The following is a 7,657-nucleotide window of genomic DNA, read 5'->3' as shown; positions in this document are numbered from 1 at the left end:
AGGGTAGGGAAGGGGAGATGACCGGTGCAGAATTCACATCCAGCTCTGGCCTTGGCAGTGACAGAGGGTGGCTGCAAGAATCCCTTGGAAGGGATGATGTTGCCAGGGCCACGCGGCGGCTCAGCGACTTTATATGTGCCTAAGCCAGCCAAGCCACCAACCACAGCATTCCAGATCAAGAGAGATCAGAGCATGTCACGGCACCGTGAACTTTGATCAGAAATATGTGATGGCCCCAAATATATTATAGGGACTTGCATACTTGTACATCCATATTTCAAAAGCCAAAAGGTAGAAACCAACAAGTGAATGACTACACCATATGTGATATGCGTGCGTGTGAGTATTATTGAGCATTGAAAAGAATCAAGTTCAAATACACCCTGTGACGTGGAAGAGCCTTGAAAGCACGCATGCTAAGTGAGAGGAGCTAGACATGAAAAGGCTCTATTCATCCATGCCATTGACTCGAGATGTCCAGAAGCGCAAAGAGACAGAAGGTAGACTAGAAACAGAAAAAAGAAAGCAGACTAGAGGCTTGTAGGGGATGGGACAGGGTGGGGAAGAGGAATGTATTGCTTGGAGAATGAAGTTTCTAATTTGAGTAATGAACAAATATAGAAAGAGATAATGATGAGAGTTTGTGCAACACTGTGAATATATATACGCCATTCTGTATATAGATATAGATGTGTGTGTGCACACAAATGCAGGTAAAGCCCACACATACTTATACATATACATATACATATATAGAGAGAGAGAGATCATGATTGTAGCTATGAGAATGTTTGGAAGAGCAAAGAAAGGTAAGGAAAATGATAAATGATGGTGAAATCCGTTGTATCTAGGTATGACTGTGGCATAAGGCATTTCACTACAAGTCGTTGAACAGTTGGGGTTAGGAAGGTGGGGAAAGAAAGAACAATAGAAGGGTCACTCTACTAAACTATAATGTATGTGTGAAATGCCATGCTAGAAACCCATTATACAATTGATACATGCTCAGAAATGAAAAACTGTTGGGCACTGGTGGCTCACGCCTGTAATCCTAGCTACACAGGAGGCTGAGATCTGAGAACTGTCATTCAAAGCCAGTCTGGGCAAGAAAGTCCCTAAGACTCATATCTCTACAAAAAAAAAAAAAAAAAACAAAACTTTAGCTCAAGTGGTGGAGTGCTAGCCTTGAGCAAAAAGAGCTCAGGAACAGTGCTGAGGCCTTAAATTCAAGCCCCATAGCCAACATAGAAAGAAAGAAAGAAAGAAAGAAAGAAAGAAAGAAAGAAAGAAAGAAAGAAAGAAAGAAAGAAAGAAAGAAAGAAAGAGAGAGAGAGAGAGAGAGAAAGAAAGAAAGAAAGAAAGAAAGAAGAAAGGAAAGAAAGAAAGGAAGGAAGGAAGGAAGGAAAAAAGAAAGAAAAAGGACAGAAAGATTATATAGGCCAGGTGGCAGTGGCTCAGGCCAGTAATCTTAGCTACTCAGGAGGCTGAGATATGAGGATCTTGGTTCAAAGCCAGCCCAGACAGGAAAATCCATCTCCAATAAACCACTGGCACTATGACCAGAGCACTAGCCTTGAGCTGAAGAGCTGAGGGACAGCACCCAGACCCAGAATTCAAGCCCCGTGACCGATAAAAACAAACAACAACAACAAAAAAAATGTCGGAAGTGACTCCATGGCTCAAGTGGTAGAGTGCTAGCCTTGAACACAAAAAGGCTCAGGGACAGTGCCCAGGCCCTGAGTTCAAGCCCCAGGACCAGAAAATAGATAGATGATAGATAGATAGATAGATAGATAGATAGATAGATAGATAGATAGATAGATAGATAGATAGATAGATAGATAGATAGATAGATAAAACAGGTTTGGGGGAGGGGTACTAGAGGCAGGGGGAGGATCGCAGAGAGGGTGAAAGAGAAGCAGTATCATCATGCATGTTTATGCATGTATAACAATAGAACAGTGTAACCTATGGGGATTGTTTGTTTTGTTTTGTTGGCAATAGTGGAGCTTGAACTCTGGGCCTGGGTGCTACGCTTGAGCCACAGTGCCACTTCCCGATTTCTGGTAGTTAATTGGAGTTCAAAGCCTGCCCGGGCTGGCGTTGAGCCATGATCCTCAGATCTCAGCTAGAATTTCAGGCGTGAGTCACTGGCGCCCGGCTTGGAGATTGTTTTAAGTAGTGTGGAGGGGACAAGGGAGAATGGTGGAGCTGGTAAGGTAGATGGAGTCCAATGTATGTATGCATGGAAATAGCAGGATAAAAATCTCCCTTAAAACTAAAACAGAAGGTAAAAGGACAGTCTGGGGCTTATCCCAGAAAGAAATCCATTTCTCCCCTCTCTTCCTTAGGCTTCCTTATGGAAGCACATACTTGTGGTTGTCTTTCAAGATCTCATCTACACTTGGGTGCAAAAGTATCCGTCTCCTTTGAGTCCGTTTCCCTCTACACCTGCATGCCTGACATGAGTTGAACTTCCAGAAGTGGGCTCAAGGAAGAGCCCACATGCCACATGTTCTACCTTCTGTCATCCTTCCCTTCCACCAGCAGAAGCTCAGCATCAAGATGCATGCTAGTGATTCACACCTGTAATCCCAGCCATTGGAAAGTTCACGAGACTTCCATCTCAAACAATGAAAAGCTGGGTACAGTGATGGTGCCCTGATCTTCCTTAGTTCCCTGAGAAGCATAAATAGGAGGATCACAGTCCATGCCAGTAGGAGCATAAATGACAGACTCAAGAAGCCCAACATTGGCTACCACAGAATAGGCATCCAGTATTTCTATCAGGATGAGATCCAAAAGAAAATACTGAGTCTCCACCGGCCGTGTAGGACCAACCCCCCTCTCCGACTCCGGCTATTACTTGCTGTCATTGGAGAGAAGCTACTTTCTGGAAATGTTTGAAGAGGCCAAAGCCAGTACAGGCAGCAGGAGCAAGCAAGGCCAGCAGTAAAAGAGTTTCCAGATTCCCCAGAGGAGTATAATCACATTCCCCAACCAGGTGCTAGGAGTCGGACTAGTGAAGTCCAACCTTCTTGGCCCAGGGCCAGAGTTTCCAGGCCTACCTCCACCCCTGAGCTCTTTCCCATCATCTTTCCAACCAGAAGCTTGTTAACTGTTTTCCTGTGCTTTTATTCCAATTTCAAGGCACCCTCTGTGTGTTAAACTTCAAAGAAAGTTTGCAACTCCCTAAGTACGGAGTGAAAGCTCCAGAGAGCTCTGTTGAAAATGGCTTTTGTTCAAATAAAGGGGCCAGGACACTTCCCCCCCCATCCCTACCCCACAACACACACACACACACTTCTTTCAAATCAAATTGCATTTGTGTCTGGTTAAGTGACCCCCGGTATCAATCCTGAAAATTGTAAAGAGGAACAACAATAACAAAAAAAAAAAAAAAAAAAAAGCAGATCAGCCACAGGATATTTAAAATATAAAATGATTACCCAATGGCACCTGGCCAATGTTTATGAATCATTGAATATGATCATAAAATCATAAAAAATAATCACCAAAAGGTAAATAAATTACCCAGCTTACTGCTTATTTTCACGTAGGGTCTGACACAAAAGCTACAGCCATGAATGATTTATACCTGTTTTAACAATAATACTCATTTTCCTGAAAGATGGTCGGCACTTGGGCTGCAGTAGGCACCATGCCAGTTGTCGAAAGGTTAATGTTTCAGTAGCAATACATTAAATTATGAATAATACCGGTCCCAAAATGGAAGGTTATTAGCTCAGTATGCTTAATTAGCCCAGCTAGAACTTGGCCATCAAATAATAGTGCCCATTACTTGGGTTGTAGCTGTGAGGGGGGGAAGGGTATGACCGGAATTCTAATGGCAGAGGCCATTCAGGTACAGGGAAGTGGAGAGTGGGGCGTGGCTTGTGCACCGTTTTGGTTTGGTGGGATATTAGCAAAAGCATCTCAGAAGCTAGTTTTTCAGGATTAGGACCTTGGTTTTATCTGTGAACACTTCCCAGAAGGAAAAGAGAGAGCATTGGTCAGGAGCAGCTCATTCCTCTGCGCCCTCTCTGTTCTGGAGAGGTGGTCCGGCTTCAAATAGCTGCTGATGGCTGCTAAGCCTGAGCCCCACCCCCATCCCCAAAGTCTCACAAGATACCACGCTCAGATGGGCAGACCCTCAGCTCTCCTCCAACACAGGTATTTATTGACCAGCTCCTATGTGCCCCAGCACTTACAAAGCAGGTAATAAGACAAACTTGTTAGCTGGGTTCCAGTGACTCAGATCTGTAATCCCAGCTACTCAGGAGACTGAGATCTGAGGATCACAATTCAAAGCTAGCCTGGGCATATTCTTTTTTGGGTCTGGTCGTGGGGCCTGAACTCTGGGCCTGGGCACTGTCCCTCAGCTTTCAGCTCAAGGCTAGCACTCTACCACTTGAGCCACAGTGCCACTTCTAGCTTTTTTTCTTTTTGCTTATGTGGTGCTGGGGAATCAAACCCAGGGCTTCATATATGCAAGGCAAGCGCTCTACCACTGAGCCACCTTCCCAGCCCCTAGCCTGGGCATATTCTTATCTCCAATTAACCACTCAAAAATAGAAGTGGAGCTGTGGCTCAAAGTGGTAGAGGTCCAACCTTGAGCAAAAGAGCTCAAAGACAGTACCCAGGCCCTAAATTTAAGCACCACAACCAATTGGAGAAAGAAAGAAAGAAGGAAAGAAGGAAAGCAAGCAAGGAAGGAAGGAAGGAAGGAAGGGAAAGGAAGGAAGGAAGGAAAGAAAGAAAGAAGGAAAAGAAAGAAAGATATGTTTAATTCTGGAGAGGAAATGACTCCCCAAGTTAATTATGTGATTGTTGCATGAGTTATAGTCCTATGATTAGTCCTACGAAGAGAAGGCTTAGAACCAACACCCAGACTGGAGTATCCAGGTAGGGTTCTTAGAGCAAGCTATCACGCGTTTCTGTCTCTATAGAAATCTCCAGACAGAGAACACCTACACCAAGCCATGTTTCCAGAATGGATGGTGCTAGAAAGAGATCAGGCATGGCTATAAGGAGTATTAGAAACTAGGGGCTGGGAAGCTGGCTCAGTGGTAGAGTGCTTGCCTTGCAAGCACTTAATTCCTCAGCACCACATAAGCAAAAAAGCCGGAAGTGGCACCGTGGCTCAAGTGGTAGAGAGCTAGCCTTGAGCTGAAGAGCTGAGGGACAGTGCCCAGACCCAGAGTACAGACCCCACGACCTACAAAGAAAAAAGAAATAAAGAAAGGAAGGAAGGAAGGAAGGAAGGAAGGAAGGAAGGAAGGAAGGAAGGAAGGAAGGAAGGAAGAAACCAATCAGGTGCTGGGGGCATACACCTGTCACCTTAGCTACTCAGGAGGCTGAGATCTGAGGATCCCAGTTCAAAGCTAGCTCAGGCAGAAAAGTCCATGAGAGACTGTCTACACATAACCAGAAAAATGTTAGAAAGAGCTGTGACTCAAATGGTAGAGCGTCAGCCTTGAGCAAAATAGCCAAGCAAGAACAGAAAGCCCTGAGCTCCAACCCTAGGATCAGCATGTATACACACACACACACACACACACACACACACACACACACGAGTATTACACAATCACTTGCCTGCAGGAGGGCTAGAAAAGCAAGCTAGTGAACCACCTCACTTGTGCCTATGTGTTTGTGTGTTCACGTGTGGATAGAGACACACTCAACTTCACAACCCTTTCCTTCCCCCTCCCTGTCCTGCCATTTCCATCCCCGGTGCTCTGGTTTGCAAGTCTAAGTTCAGCCAGGAGAAGCTCCAGGACCCACCCAGGCCAGGCCGGCTCCATCTGCTAGAGCAAAGCTGTCTGCACCTCCACCCAAGCTCTCCTTACTACTATTAGTAGCTTGTTTTTCTAAGCCCTAAAATTCATTTTCTTTTCCCGCCTTGCTTCCAGAAAAATAAATAAAAGTGAACACATCACTCATTTAAGACGAGGAATGGAATTTAGGTTGCGTTTTTCTTTCTATTTTTACGATTAGTTAGAATTTTCCTGGGAACGTGGCCAGCAGGGCATTATGGTGAGATAATGTCCTGTATTTAATCAGTGCTGAAATGGCGAACTGCGTTCTGTGGGGAGAGGCCGAGTTAACGCATCCCTCTGTGTGTGTGTGTGTGTGTGTGTGTGTGTGTGTGTGTGTGTGTGTGTGATCTGTGTGTGATCTGTTTTCAGGAGGTTTGCTGCTTGGCCCAAGATGAAGAGGAATCTGAGAGATGGCAGGGCTCCAGGCTGGAGTGATGGCCAGCAACCGCACAGGGTACAGCCATGACTCTCCATCTTTTCTCACAGAACCTGTCAGCCCTGAAAACTCCCAAAGAAGCTGAAGAAAAGAGGGCCCCCCCAAACTGACTAAGGTGATTTGCTGTGGTTCTTCATCCACGGGGACTCTTCCAGCCTCTTGTTCTGTAGCTGTCAATCATCTGCTGGCCAGGCCCCACTTCTGCCTTTCACACCAGCATCTTTCCCCCTTTGGCGACCTAGAAGCAATGGGCAAAAGGGAAGCACAAGGCCTGTAAGTGAGCCTGGAAGTCAGCACAGGTAGGACTGAATCATCTTCACTCTGAAAATGCGTGTGCGGCCCGTTTGGAGTCCAGTGCTGTTGGCTTCCAGTTTTCAAAGTTGTTTTTGTTTGCAGAATTGTGGGTGCCAATTGCTGGCTCAAGAAGGGAGATCCCTAGAAATCGTAAAAAAAAAAAAAAAAAAAAAAAAAATAGAAAAGGAGAGTTGAGACAAATGTCCTAGAGAGATGTCTGAAGGGAAGGAAAGAAGAGGACAGCCATGGGATAAAGGAGAAGGAGTTTTAACATTGAGGACAGGACCGCCGAAGGTTGGGTGGATTCGGGGTGGCCTGTCCTCTTGCAAATAGCAAGGGTGGTCAGGAAAGCAGGGGGGCGGGGGGATCACACAGAGAACCTTTCAGATTTACTGTTGTCTCCATTCAACTCTGGGTCTGCAGGAGCCATCTGTTCAGGTAAGGGCCGCGGAGAGAACAGGGCGCCCCAAGCAACCCATAAATAGCAGGGTGAGGACAAAGTGTTTATTACTTAGCCTCATGAAGCTCATATAAGTGCCCTCCCAGGGTGCCACAGAGCCGGGAGCGTGTGTGAGAGAGCCGGCCCACGTGTGTGTGTGTGTGTGTGTGTGTGTGTGTGTGTGTGTCCCACCCCTCTTGGGGAGTGGGAGACCCAGACACAGGGTTCGCGCTTGGCTTGACTCTATGAAGGCGTCTATTTGATAGAACGTGCTGGAAGAGTTCATAGCCCACCCAGCAAAACGTCGTCGTGGTCGCGGTGGTGTGGAGACAGAGCCTGCTTTTTCCTCTTCCCTTTTTTCCTGTTTGCAGTGAGAATAAGGCCTTTCTCTTCTCGGCCCTTTGCTCTCTCCAAAGTTGTCTCACGAGGTCATTGCCAGATGACAGGCTTCCTTTCAGGCTCAAGTTAGGGTGGGAACAATATTCTGTTTTCTAGGGGGCGGGGAGGGGCCGGGGAGGCTCTGGGGTCTGACCAGCTCGCCCTAAAACTTAAATGGGCTATTGTTTTAATAAGGCTGATGGTTTCTTTAGACAATTGGGGCTATGTGATACGAGCCTTTATTCTATATGTATATACGTTCGATTTTATTTCCTATGCAGAGCTACA

This window comes from Dipodomys spectabilis, unplaced genomic scaffold (assembly GCF_019054845.1).
Source record: "Dipodomys spectabilis isolate Male_0828 unplaced genomic scaffold, ASM1905484v1 ptg000273l, whole genome shotgun sequence".
NCBI lineage: Eukaryota > Metazoa > Chordata > Mammalia > Rodentia > Heteromyidae > Dipodomys > Dipodomys spectabilis.
The sequence above is the reverse complement of the archived record's forward strand: the minus strand, read 5'-3'. Positions refer to the sequence as shown.